We start from the raw sequence: 14773 nt of genomic DNA, 5'->3' as shown, positions 1-14773 counted from the left end.
AGAGAATTTCTCTCTACATTAAACTATCAATCTGTGAGTTTTTCACACAAGTCCTTTTCTTAGCTTTTGCCCATTTTATATCCTTTAAATTGTTCCCAGGAGTAACTATGTTTTTGTGTTAGTCAGAGGGACACTTATCTGATTTCAAAAGGTAATTTCTGGCTATGATGAAGTTCTGTATTATTGACAGAGAGCGAGAAAGAGATAAATATATAAAATACAGATATAGAGATATAAACACACAGAGGACATTAGGAGTCTATCTGTTGGCAGCAAAGGGTAGAAAATAGAATCATTAAAATCTTAGAGATGGCTATATAAGAAACAATATTTAATTACTCTACCATACAGCAATTATGGATACATCAGTGTACATGGTCAGTAGTTCAGATGGTAATGTAGTAAGGAGACTGACAGTGAAGAGAGGGATGTCCTTGGTGGTGCAGTGGCTAAAAATCCATGCCCTAACATAGGGGACTGGAGTTCAATCCCTGGTCAGAGAACTAAATCCCACATGGTGCAATGAAGAAGAGTGAAGATCCTGCATGCCACAGCTAAGACCTAGCACAGTCAAACAAATATGTTAAAAAAAATTTTTTTTTAAGAATAAGAGAGAATTCTCAGGGCATGCTATCAACTGCTATTCCTGTTTAGGTGGAAATAGCCTTTATAGCTATAACTGGGCACTATTGGATGGTTTGGTGTTGAGGCTGTACCTTATAGCTGAGTTTTTGTAAATATTATACTTAGCATTATTTACCTTGGATAAAGCCCTAGTCAGTCAGGTCTGAGTTCAAATGCAATCTGATTTGAGTCTTTCATATTAGACTAACCAAAAAGACCGTAGAAGGTAATCAAGGAAAGCTATGATGAACTCTACAGATTTTATATTGGGACTAATAAAATGCCTTGAGGTCAATGAAAAACATCAGTGTCCTTTATCCCTATCCCAAAATTCTACTTTTAGGGTTTTACTCAAAGGGAATAACCATAGATATATACAAAAACTGAGCTTTAAGATATTTACTGCTATATATCAGCAATTTTAAAAAAGGAAAAACTGCCTGATATTATAGCATATCTCCAATAAAATATGATACATCCATAGAACAAAATACTATTTAGTACTCAAAACATGCTACAGAAGATCATTCTATGATATGGGATGTGATTCATCTTTGTATGAAAGTTTAAAAGAAACAAAATAGTAAGTATCATTTTAAGAAAATGAAAGTTTTTTCTTTATGCACATAAAATATATATCAAAATGTTAATAGGTGTAATTCCTCTTTTCCTTTTTTGGCCTGTCTGGATTTTCTAAATTTTTCACACATACGAATAAAGAATAAAGATTTGAAACCTTATAAGAGCAACTATACATGAAATATAGACACAAAAATGAGAAGTGACCAACATCAGTGCACCTTTAAGTAGAAGTAAATTAACCAAGGCCTATTAAGGAAGATGGAGGAACCTTAAATTCAAAACTCATAATGTATCATTAAAGAACTCAATAATTCAAAAGAAAGGAAAACATTTAGAAAGTACTGCTAGGAACAAGCTCAGAGTCTTAAAAGCTAGTCCTGAACAGTGTGAAACTTTAGAAGTGGAAGGTTAATCAAAAATGAAAACACCATATTTCATTTATAGCCTGGAGGAAATGGAAAAAACAAGCTAAAATGATGAAAAGTTGATTTTATTAGAAGTAGACACTCAGGCAAATATTTTTTGCTCTGGAAGGCAATAGATGCTATGCCTGGAATTAGCCCCTTTTCATCTCAACTCTTTGAATCTATAGCTTCCCAGGATCCCAACTTAGATCAGCAGCAGACACTCAGCCAGAAACTGTAATGAACACCTGGTGCAGACGTTGACTTATTCTTAGGTAACTCAGAGCTGAAACCCTTATTTTGATTGAAACTTCAAGCATCTTTAAATGCCTGCAAATGTTCTTTCTCTAAAATTACCTATGCATTTGTTTTTGCTTAAAATAAAAAGGAAGAGGTGAAAACGCCTTCCTTTGGAAGGTAAGAGCTACAATATAGAAATGAATCATGTCACTTCTGCTGCACTCCCTCCCCAAAGCAAATCCTTAGACATTTTCATGTTTAAAAAAAAAAAAATTGTGTAACATATTTTAAAATGCTTTAATGAAGGGGCTTCCCTGGTGGTCCAGTGATTAAGAATCCCCCTTCCAATAAAGGGGACACAGATTCAATCCCTGGTCTGGGAATTAAGATCCCTCTTGCCCCAAGGCAACTAAACCTACCTACTGCAACTACTAATAGAAGATCCAACACAGCCAAAAAAAAGCAGCTTTAATGATGTAGACTGGGCTCCATCAATTGATAGAAAAGAAGTTAATCAAGAAGCTTCAGTAAAAAACCAAAGGTACCTAAAGCTTATGACAACAATGACACATGAGGGTTTCAAATGATTAAGAATCAATTAATATATATGCTAGGTGATTGGCACAGTGGGGATGTTTTTAATCAAAGTTGGGCCTGGGAGGTTTATCACTCAAAGGAAATACTGTTAATAATAATGTCATTATTAATTTCAATAGAGTGACCACTAGATGATCCTCCTAACTGCAAATATACACTCTTTTGCCCAGGACTTGAAAGCTCTGTTAAAATCCAACCTTCTCAAACCTTCATTACATTTTGAATTAACATGAATGAGTTTCCTAGTATATTAAGCTATTTCATGCTTGAGTTTTCTGAATCTATTATACAGAAATGGGAACAAAAGTACTTTTATTAATAATACCAATCCTGTCCATATTTACTGGCACAGAGGCTAAAAGGCACTTTATCCTAAGTGTCAAACTCAAAGAATGAAACAGCTTGCTGTCAGCTTCAAAAACCATTTTTTACAAGCATGGCACACTGCCTCAAGCCAACTAAACACTAAAGCATGTTGGGCTACCCACATTGCAAATTATTTGGAATGTTCTCCACATTTTGTGGTTGCAAAAGTACCTATTTTGTAGATCATCCAGTTCAAATCAGGGCCGCGTCTGACCTTAAACAGAAAATTCCCAGGAAACTGAAACTGTAATGGACCAAGATCCCATCATTCTGAAAGTCTGTGATCTCACACGTATAGTCAAACATTTCAAATGTTATTTTTAAGCTGAAAATACACAAAGTAAACTCTGTGAAACACAGCACTGTCCATTTCAAGTAAACACTAAGAACTCATCCTAAATATACACATCACTGCTGCTAAGTCACATCAGTCGTGTCCGACTCTGTGCGACCCCATAGATGGCAGCCCACCAGGCTCCTGTCCCTGGGACTCTCCAGGCAAGAATACTGGAGTGGGTTGCCATTTCCTCCTCCAGTGCATGAAAGTGAAAAGTGAAAGTGAAGTCACTCAGTTGTGTCCGACTCTTCCCAACCCCATAGACTGTAGCCTACCAGTACTCTTGCCAGGGATTTCCCAGGCAAGAGTACTGGAGTGGTTGCCATTGCCTTCTCTGATACACATCACAGTAGCAAAAAAAAATAAGGAAAAAGAAAAAATTGCCACAAGCAACAAAGTAAAGGAAACTTGCAGCAAATATAAACTCATTTCTGGTAAATGCCCAGCAAGTGAAAAAAATGTCTAAAAAATCATTTCATTTCTAATTTTCATATATATGCTGAGATGCAGCAGCTTCAGCTGTGGAAAATGTAAGAAATATTCCGAAGTTTTGTTTATTGAGATTGGAGCACTGTATCAAATGTATCATTTTCCCAAGTATAAATGGGTATCTCTCTCATATCAAATATTCAAGACATCACTTCACAAACTAGGGCACCAAAACTGACCCAAGGTTTATCTCCCATGCTATTGAGGTTTACACTCTAAGTCCCAGACCAACAGGGAATACTTGAAAGTAATTAGAAGAAGAAAACACTATATTGACAAGCTAAATTTTGCCAGGATTCCTCTACTGAAGATAAATTACTGAAGCTTAAGAAATGCCTGATCCAATCAACCAATTGTATGATAACTCAGTCCATTTTAAAAATACGGAGTTAGGACCACTGGAATATGGCTCCCTGGCTCAAGCCTGGTATGAGAACAAGAACATGCTGGAAAACACAGTATCTTTTAACTTATCTGATACTGATGAAAATTGCTAAAATCAATGACAAGCCCTAGCCAGAAACATGTTCAGTTTCTCATCTTTTAGATCTGCCATTCTTAGTGCAGGAGTATTACTGAGTCCCTGAACAGTTTACCCTCTTATAGATATAAAGAGATGCAGAAATATATGAATATCCACATCTATAGATAGATAAGAATTTTGTGACATGTATATGTGATATATATGTGAATACACATTTAGTTTCAAAAAGAAAATTCACAAAACCATCATCTCAATCAAATAAATCACATACCAAATCTCAAGGTACTCATATTAATCCACACAGTTCTAGGAAATAAGTCACACCCACCTTAGAACCCCCAATTCTTTCTGAATGCAGTATTTTCTTGCCTGGAGTCCAGAAAACTTAAGGCAAAATAGTAACTGCAGTGTGGGTTTTAAGTATGTGACTTTTTCTAAGCAAAATTTTTCCAAGAATGCTCAGTTTGCTACAAATTTTCAGAAAATGCTTGAGATGAAGAGTTCTTTTTTCAAGGTTTTAACATATTTGACAGCAGAGTGACAAAACTGTGCTCAGAAATGAAAATCTATATCCCAAACAAAAAGTTATATTAATGTTTATTCTAGAATGATTTTCTTTCAAAACTTCCCCACTACAAGTAAAGTTGTCTCCTACCATACCCCCTATTTCTGCAGTACATTTTTCTACACACAAGTTACATGTAAAGCATATACCTGAGAATTTAAAATACTTCATGACACTTTTCTTTAAAGCTTTCACATTCTATTTTTATTTTTCAAAATAATCTGGATACAATCAATTACATCACTAAAATCTGGCTATTCAACACTTTACAAAGTATAGGGACTTGCCATCAGCACCTGTGATCTACATATGACATCGGATGTATAGAATGTGAGTGAAGAAGACAGAAACAGGGATAGACAGGGGTGGAAGAGAACTGGCAATGTGAGAAAATGGGCTTCCTTTACCCACAGGATACATGAAAAAAGAAACTTAGCCATTTGGGCAATAAATGAACTTATATATTAGGTTTCATCAAATAATTACATCTATTACATACTGTATCCAAGAGTAAAATTGCCTGAAGCAAGAAGGATTATGCAAGAAATATGTGGTTTTGCTTCAGATTCTTAGAAATACTACTCCTAAAATTAGTTGGAGTCTTCTTAATTTAAGATATAATGAAAACCAAATTCACCAATAAACAAAAAAATCCTTCTTTAACAAAACATGCTTTAAACCTCATCTCACCACCAAAAAAAATACTGCATCCTACTACAGGGATACCTGCCTTTCATAAGTGTTAAGATCAAGACTAAATATTTCATGAGGACTAAAAAGATCACTTGGAACATTTCAGTCAGCCTTGGGGGTAAATTTCATAAAAATACATTGTTGGGTTTTGTTGTTTTGTTTGCTTGTTTATTTCAGCACCCTAATCCTCCAGGATTTTTTTTCTTAAAAAAAAAAAAAAAAAAAAATTAAAAGGGGCGGAGGAATGAGGACTAAAATCAATGCAATGCTGAAGCCCGATCAAAGCTGAGAGACGGACCACAGCGCCGAAAGCTCACCCACATGTAAAAGGCAACCTCTCCGAACTGCTGGAGCTGGAAGGAGTCCTCCGACTTGGGCAAACCAGGTGAACTGCATCCCTAAGGAGTGAGGAGCCCGCAGTGTAAAAGTTCAGGAGGATTCCATCCCCTTCCTCTCACTCCCAGCACTTCGCAGCATCTCCAGGGGAGAGCCGGGCAGAGACAAACCCGGCACTGGGTGCCGACCTGCAGCCGAGCGCTTTCCTCGAAGGCCTCACGGTTCGGGCGGGCAGGGGCCGGGGCAGGGGGCGTCGGGAGGGGAGGCGAGGCGGGGCCCGGGGCCACCGAGTCCTGGCCGGGCCCCACCGTGTGGCGCCGGCTGCCGAAATCCCTCGAGTCCAGCTGTAAAAACCTTCCCGAAAACCCAAGCTTCTCCGGCACAACTTCGGTCTCACCGGCCTCGTCCCCCGCCTCACACTCCGCCCAACCCCACAACCCTTCCCACCTAGGCGAATCGAAGCGCTCCCCACGGACGGCTACCTGTCCCCGGGGGGCCGGGGACCCCACGCCTCACCTCGTACAAAGAGCTGCGCGCGGGCGCCTGCAGGAGAGCCCGGGGAGCATGGCCCCAGCCAGTCCCTCCCGGAACTTTCCTGACATAGCACTTCTCTCCCCGGCTGCAGAAAACGACGCTTCGAGGCGGAGGAGGAGGAGGCGAGGGTGGCGGCAGCGGCGGCGGGAGCAGGAGCAGAAAGTGAGGAGCATCGCGGAGAGCGCCGCCGCCTCGCTCTCTGCCGAGGGGCTCCCGCCCCCAGGGTAACCGAGCTCCCTCTTAAAGGCGCCCGCCGCGTTTTAGGACGGCGGCCAGGGGGAGGAGGCAGGGCAAGAGGGGGAGGAACCGCAAAGACTGAGAGGGCCGCCCCCGCTCTCCGCAGGGTCTGGTCGCCGCTCCGCCTGGACAAAAATAGGGCAAGTGCTGGGACCCGGCACCGGCCGGCTGCCCTCGCCGTTGGCTGGCGCCCCACGACTGTGTTAGAACTTCACCCCTTCTCCTAACCTCTCCCATCCTTTTTTGGGGTCCTGTCTTCCCGCCCCCTCAGCGGCGCCGCGCACACCTACGCCCCCAAAGCCCATGCGCGCCGCTGGCGACTGCCCATTGGAATAGCGTTTCGTCCTGTGTTTCCTGCTTTTTCTTCCTCTATCTCCAACAGAGTGATGAGAGTCTCACCCCAGCCCTGAGAGCGCAGGAGACTGAAATAACTGAAGATTTCAGAGGCCCCTAGACTGGCCCCTGAACGTGTCACTAATGTGTGGCATGGGAGACTTGCTAAATGCTCTGCTTTACTATGTGCGCTGTTCTCGTCCAATAGTCAATGGCCAGGTGGCCTCCCACTGGACTTCTTGAACCACTGGCTTTTTTGCTTTACAGCAAAGACTGGCTGTAAAGAGCACCCAACTGAATTCTTGGAAGGCCCCTCAGAAAAGATATCACCTTAAGATCGAAATGATACTGGCGATGATGCTTTCAAGTGACAAGTGATAACTGTTTTTCCAGCTCTCACCCACATTTGTGATTACTGCTAAGAGCAACATGGACCGTGCCCAGTGTGGGGATGCCCAGAGACACAGCATCAGCAGCTATCAATGCCCCAGGAAGAGACCACAGAAACAGTGGGTGTGGCAGCAGAGAGCTTGTTTTTCACCTCTTGACTCCCAACTCTTGCTTCTTAATACTGTGAGGCCTGAGTTTGTGTCATTTGTACCCTTCACAGTGTCCTCTGGCTGAGGTGACCGTGGGCAGGCAATTCAAGATTCAGATCCAGCCTGGTCTCCAAAGAATAGGGGCAAGGGGAAACTCAGGGAGAGGTATTTTCTAATTCCACCAAGGCACTGGAATCAGTTGCCTGAGATGGACCTCATTTCTTCCGCTCCTGCCACCAGCAGTTATGAAACAAGCGCATGTGAACTTGTGGGAAGCAATATACAAAAGGTTGGAGGAAACTTTCTTACCAGATGGAGAGGAAACAAGTTTGGGGCTTTATAAAAGCAGGAGACATGGTGCTGTCAGGCCAAAGATAAGATGAGAGAGGAGGTTAGTAGTGAGCAAGAGTGAAGCTATACTGGTTTCATGATCAAGTCTTGTTTAGTCAGGATAGTTAGATGTAATAGGTACCTGAATCAAACTGGTTTTTGAAAGCCTACAGCGAAGAAGGTTGAAATCCCAAGAGTAGAACTGGCAAAAAAAAATTAAAATGCTTTTTAGAATCCTTTTTCTTTTTTCTCCAGGAGTTCAAAGAGTGTTGGGACTTCATTTCTCTTCATATCATGGTTGTGCTTTCATTGCACGGGTTTTATCTTCTCTAATCAAGGCCTAAACCTACAGCCCCAGGCTTTTCTCCTCCTCCCACGTCCTTAGCAATTGGTCTCATTAACAAGAAAGCAAGCCAAGGAATGAGTCTCCCTGGGCTCACTTGGATCCTCTGCCCATCTCTGGACTAACCATTAAAACCACAGACTTGAATATGCACTGCCAGGTTTCGTCATTTGCCTATGGCTGAGAAAGGTCAAGAGAGATAGATTGGGTGCCTTCCCCCTAATATACATGCAAACCACATGGGCTGAGCAGGAAAGAGGAGGTTTCCCAAAGGACACTTACTGTTGTTAACAAAGATGAAATGAAAATTAAACAGGTAGAGTCTATAGACAACCAGTTCCCCACCTGTCCCATTCCCCAAAGCACACACACATACAAAGCACCTACCTCTCTGCCTCTCTCCCTATAGCCTCTGGTTCAGAAGAATACAAGTAATTGACACAACCAGTTACATCCTTTGGCCTCAGAAGCCACTCAGAAGGACCTCAGTAATATTAACAAACCACTTGCAAAAAAAAAACAAACAAACAATATTTAAGCTGTAATTGTATTCAATAATTTTTTTTCCTAAATCATGCTACTTCTGCCTCCAAGATGCCCTCAACCCCTCATTCATTGCTAAGCCTTGTTATTATATAATCAATTATAAGATAAGAGTCCATGAATATACATTCAACTTGAAAAAAAAATGAAGCCTATGAATAATCACATTTCAGTATCCAAGTGACACAGGGCCCAACTCCATTTCCAAACTCCAATAAGTTCTTCATTATCTTTTCAGAGATAGCACGGAGGAGTTTATATTTTGCCTATCAAAAATGCCAAATAATTTCAGCCTTCTTCCCACACAAGAACTTCTCTTTGGTTGCTGATAAAAATGTTTAATGTATTCTTCCTTCATTTTTGTATTTATAGAATTAGTTCATAGATATTCCAGACAAATAGATTTAAAAACCTGGAGGAACCTTCAGGATTAACCTAAAACATTCCCCTTTATTTCAAGGAGGAAGATTTAAAAGCAGAGATTGGGTTGTCTGGGGTCATAGGGCTGTTTTTAGTTTGTGATCTGCCCTGCTCTGTGCTAGATATTTCACAAAGTAAAGAAGCAAAAGCATATAACATGATCACTGCCCTCAAGAGGTTAGATTTAGTCAAGGAGACATGACCACATCTAAGATATAGGACAAATTTTCAGAGCATCACAGTGTATCATGTTAGTGTACAGAAAGGCATGATGAGTCTGTGTTAACTATAGGCATTGAAATAAGAGACGCAATGAGCTGAAGTAGTCTTGGAAATGCTTTTCAGCTAGGAACCAACTTGATGGTCCTTAAAAAATGCAGAAACAGACTTCCCTGGTGGTCCAATGGCTAAGACTCTGCACTCCAGACCCAGACTAATGCAAGGGGTCTGGCTTTGACCCCTGCTCAGGGAACTGGAGCCAGCATATCTAAATTAAGACCCGACACAGCCAAAAAAGAAAAAAATGAAGGCACTGATGGGTAAAAGGTCTTGCCATGTGTTTGGACTGAAAGGAAATTTGGACTGTAAGGAAATCTGCACTGTCATGGTTTAGGAGAGTATTTCAAACTGCAGATTATGAAATTATTTTAGTAGACTTTAACCAGTATTTTTTTTTTAAGAATTATTTATTTATTTGGCTGTGCTGGGTCTTCCTTGCTGCACGTGGGCTTTCTCGAGCGGCAGTGAGCAGGGATCTACTCTCTAGTTGGGGTGTCCGGGCTTCTTATTGGGGTGGATTCTCTTGTTATGGAGCAGTCTCTAGGTGCATGGGCTTCAATAGTTGCTTGACCAGTATTTTTTAAATTAAACAAAATGAAAAATATCAGAGTGCATCATACTTAATAAGATTATTTGTTAAACTAGTTTCATTATCTTCTGTGTTCTAAGTTATGATGTAAATTTCATGTCTTGCTTGGGGTCACTTTCAAAAAGGTTTCAAAAGCCATAGTTCTGAATCCAGACAGAATGGTGTGAAACACTTCAGAGCAAAAGAGTGAATGAATAACATCTCTTCAAGCGTCGTTTTCCTTCTGTGCAAGAGATTTCAGCACAACTTTTTTTTTTTTTGGCTGTTCCAGGTCTTAGTTGCAGCACTCCAGATATTTGTTGCAGCATGCAGGATTTTTTTAGGTGTGGCATGCAGGCTCTCAGTTGTGGCATGTAGGATCTAGTTCCCAAATCAGGGATCAGACCCAGGCCCCCTGAATTGGGAGCACAGAGTCTTAACCACTGGACCACAGGGAAGTCCCTCCAGCACAGTTTTTTACAGAGTAAGACCTACAAATGGTACCTCTTATTTGCTGGCTAGACTGAAGATTTTCAGCCCTGGCTGCATATTAGAATCACTTGAAGAGTTTCTACAAAATACGGATGCCACCCTCAGAGACCCAGACTCAGTTCTGGGATAGAGTCCAGGCATCAGTGAGTTTAAAAGCTGCCCAGGTACAGTTGTGGCTGCAAACCCATGGGCTAGACCCATAGTTGAACACATCTAGTACCTGAGAAGCATGGTGGTACACTGTATCTCTTCAGTGAGAACATTGACCTTATGATTTATGTTTCTATTTCTTTACCAAGCAATAGATAACATGCTACATAGTCATCAGAATTCTAACTTTCTGCTCTAAAAATCTTCAACTCTGGTGCAATCCGCTCATTGTTTATCTCAGTCAATGACACAGCATGGATCCTGAGTCATAATCTCTTATGTGTCTCTCCACATGTACAATTTATGGTTACTTATCAGCATACAGTAGTTTCTGGAGGTGTTAAAAGGCAGTGAAATGCCACCAAAAATTCCCTAAGGAAGAGGAAAAGAGCTGGAAGCAAATGGCATTGGAAATCCATAAGCTAAATAATTAGCAAATGACTCATTACATTTCAGCTATTTTCATCCTGACTTTTAATAACTTCGCTTCTAAATATAGTAATTAATGATGTGCTTTTTGTAATTTTACATTCAGTAATCCCTAAGTGTTCATATCTTACACATTTTCCCTTGTACAGTCAATCGCTTTGTGTATGAAGCAGGAAAAGCTTCCTTCAAATACAGACTATGCAAGAGACTCAGAAGCACTGGTATTCCACCTAGTCATTTTGTCTATGTAAATCTCAACTTTTTTTTTTTTGGTTGGACAAAGATAATAAATATAGCATAATTTTGAATCTTGCCAAAGAGAGGAAGCGACTAAGTAAGAAAGAACAAGGAAAAAAAAAAAAAATCCAACACCCAGACATGTAATTCATGATAAGACAAAATCAGTACCCAGAACCACTGTAAGGTCCTTTTGCCTGACTCTGAATCTAATCAAGCCTCTAGACCTAATAGGAAATACAACAGAGGATTAAGTTTACAAACTTCCTCAGGGAAACAATCAGTCAAATCTAAAATGTTGAACAGTCAATAAGAAAAATGACCTTGCTTCCCTGCCAAATCAATGTCATGAAAAAGCAGGGGGCCAATTATAAAAGAACACAAGAGATTTAAGAATCATAATCAAAATGGGACCTCCCTGGCAGTCCAGGGGTTAATACTCAGTGCTTCCACTACAGGGGGCAAGGGTTTGATCCCTGGTCAGGGAGCTAAGATCCCACATGTTTCGAGGTAGGGACAAAAATAAAAAAGAATAATAATCATGAAATGCAGTGTGTGGACTTTGTGTTCTATTTTGACCAAACCACCTATGAAAAGAATCCTTGAAACAGGACAAGCGGGTTATAAACTAAGTATTAGATACTATAAAAGAATTATTGTTAATTATGTTAGATGTGATAATAACATCACAATTACATATAAAACAGAAATTTCATCACAGGTACATACTGAAGAATTCTATAATCTTGTAAAAAATAGGAGGAGGAATAGATGAAAATGACTGATTAATTTATGAAGCTGGGGACAGATACATGGAGGTTTATTATGTCTTACTTCCCATTATTGTGTATATATATTTGGAAAGTCCCCTAACAAAGTTATTATTTTTAAAAAAGCTCTGTGTTTTGATGTATTGGATGTTGAGTTGATCTTTTATTAAAATCCTTCTCATGGTTTCACCAACAGGGCAGTGATAAATATATGTAAGTGTGGGCCTTGGTACATCTTTAATATATTTAGAAACAAGGTTTTAGGCTCAGAAGTCTTTTATTTATTTTTTTTTAAGTCTTTATTGAATTTGTTACAATATTGCTTCTGCTTTATGTTTTGTTTTTTGGCTGCAAGGCATGTGGGATCTTGGCTCCCTAACCCGGGATTGAACCTGCACCCCCTGCATTGGAAGGCAAAGTCTTAACCACTGGACCACCAGGGAAGTCCCAGAAGTCTTTTATTATAATATTTTTGACCAATAGTTACTAGTCACATTCAAGACATGGTTTAAGTCAGTGCACAGTGGAGACAAAGCTCTAAAGCCAATCCTTTTGCTTCAGTGGGGTAGGATTGGACAAAAGGAGGGACTCTGTGGGCTTCCCTGATAGCTCAGTTGGTAAAGAATCCTCCTGCAAAGAGAGGCCAGTTCAATTCCTGGGTCAGGAAGATCCCCTGGAGAAGGGATAGGCTACCCACTCCAGTATTCTTGGGCTTCCCCTGTGGCTCAGTTGGTAAAGAATCCGCCTGCAATGAGGGAAACCTGGGTTTGATCCCTGGGTTGGGAAGATCCCCTGGAGAAGGGAAAGGCTACCCACTCCAGTATTCTGGCCTGGAGAATTCCATGGACTTTATAGTCCATGGGGTCGCAAAGAGTCAGACATGACTGAATGACTTTCACTTCACTTCACTTCACTTCTTCGGGAAAAGTACTCGATCCCCCAACATAGCTTGCTCTCTGTGTTGCAGGTGCCCCCTACAAGTGTCTCTGTGCCCCGATAACAATCCAATGACTAGCTTTGGCTGCCTCCACCTTAGTATGCCCATGGTGAGGTCTACAGGTAAGTCCGTAGAGACCAACTGGGTGGATGTTCCTATCTTTTTCGTAAGCTGCAATGAAGACATAATGTCTTGGCCTTTTCCCTCCCCATCTTACCCCATCACACCGTCCCCTCCCCCCAGAGAAGGTGGATACTCCAGTGTGAACACACAAACACACATATACCAAATGAACATTGCAGTGGTAGATGCAGCAGGCCAAGACCAGTCAGAGGAGATGGAGAGCAGCCAGTCAGCCTGCTTTTGGCCTTCGTCTTAGTCCAGTGTTTCTCCAACACTGGTGTCTGGACTTATATTAGCACAAGATTCAATTTTAGGAGAGGATAACCTTTACTATGTGTATTTAATTTGTTATGAATTAGAAAATGTAACAAGCACATCACTCTCCTGGGTATTCTTTAGATAAAGCTAAGTTTTAAAAACTTGGTCAATATTTTTAAAATCTCAAAGGAATAAAAAGTACAGCTACTTTGAGGATACAACAAATTCACAAAGGTATTTCATAAGCAACCAAGAGTTTTGAGATTCTACCTTTTATCTGTAGAAGCAGGACGAAGCTTCATAGCTCACACATTGCTAGCCTAACTGTGCAGGGACTTCACTAAAAATGAAAGGTAGTGAATCGGATAAGTGAATCCTTTGGCGTTTGATAATCACAAATTCTTCTTCTAGTACCACCATGATGGAGGGACACAAGGAGACTAATTAACCTCTTCAACCCTCACTTTCTTGGTCTGTAAATTGAAAATAAGAATGAAGTGTTATGAGGATTAAGACATTGATCTAAAACATTTAGTCTCTGATACGAAGTAAACGTCAGTGCATGTTACACTATTACTAATGGCACAGAGTCTGTATTTTCTAGGTATTCTTTTATCACATTCCCGTTTAGAAAATTGTGGCATAATAGGCAGCAAATGTGAAAATTTTCCACTTAGAAATATAATTAACAATATTCAATATCAGTGTCATTGACAGTCAGGGGTTATTGTTTTCAGCATGAATTTTTTAACAAGAGAAGTGGTTCTTACCCTGGTGATAGTAAGTTTTATCACTTTTTCTGTCTTCTCTCCCCGGGACCTCAGCAGTGAAATCTCAGGAGTCCTAACCACTAGTCCACTAGGGAAATCCCATTTTATCTGTTTTGTAATGACTTGTTTTTAATACAATTGATATTTTTTAAAACAACTATAATTGGCTTTACAAAGAACTTTTAAATTATATTTAGAAGTTATAACTATTTAGAAATTATAAAATCTCAGTATTTTAGCTTTTTAAAAATATAAGCATGTATTTGAGCTAAAAGGAATTTTGTTTGAATATTTTGTTTTTCTTGGAAGTAAGCCAAAAACCTCCATTTTAGGATAAAAATCACTAATAAAAAATGATTATCCTCAAAATTACCATATACAATCATTTCCATTCCTTATTTTACATAATTATGTATTTTTCCAAAGAAGATATAGATGACTAACAGGCACATCGTGAATTACCAGAGAAACACAAATCAAAACCAATATGAGATAAAATATGACACTTGGGTTGCTTCCAAATCTTGGCTATTGTAAATAGTCCTGCTATGAATATTGGGGTGCATGTAAAACCACAATGAGATATCACTTCATATCTGTCAGAATGGCTATCATCAAAAAGCCTACAAATAACAAATGTCAGAGAGGATGAAGAGAGAAAGGAACACTTGCACACTGTCAGTGGGGATGTGAATAGGTGCAGCCACTCTGGAAAATAGCAGGGAGGTTCCTCAAAAAATTAAAAATAGAGTTACCATATGATC

General features: G+C 40.0%; 1 protein-coding gene across 1 annotated transcript in view; it reads right to left on the bottom strand.

Annotated features, from left to right (window-relative positions):
* Positions 1–7026, bottom strand: part of GPR63 (G protein-coupled receptor 63) — a 69515-nt gene extending 62489 nt beyond the window's left edge. Inside the window, exon 1 of the mRNA XM_005892260.2 lies at positions 6234–7026. The gene's annotated coding sequence lies outside the window, so the exon portion shown is untranslated. The remainder of the gene's footprint in view (positions 1–6233) is intronic.
* Positions 7027–14773: the final 7747 nt, after the last annotated feature.

Source organism: Bos mutus, chromosome 9, assembly GCF_027580195.1.
Source record: "Bos mutus isolate GX-2022 chromosome 9, NWIPB_WYAK_1.1, whole genome shotgun sequence".
Lineage (NCBI taxonomy): Eukaryota > Metazoa > Chordata > Mammalia > Artiodactyla > Bovidae > Bos > Bos mutus.
Note: the sequence above shows the minus strand (reverse complement) of the source record. Positions and strands in the feature narration are given on the sequence as shown.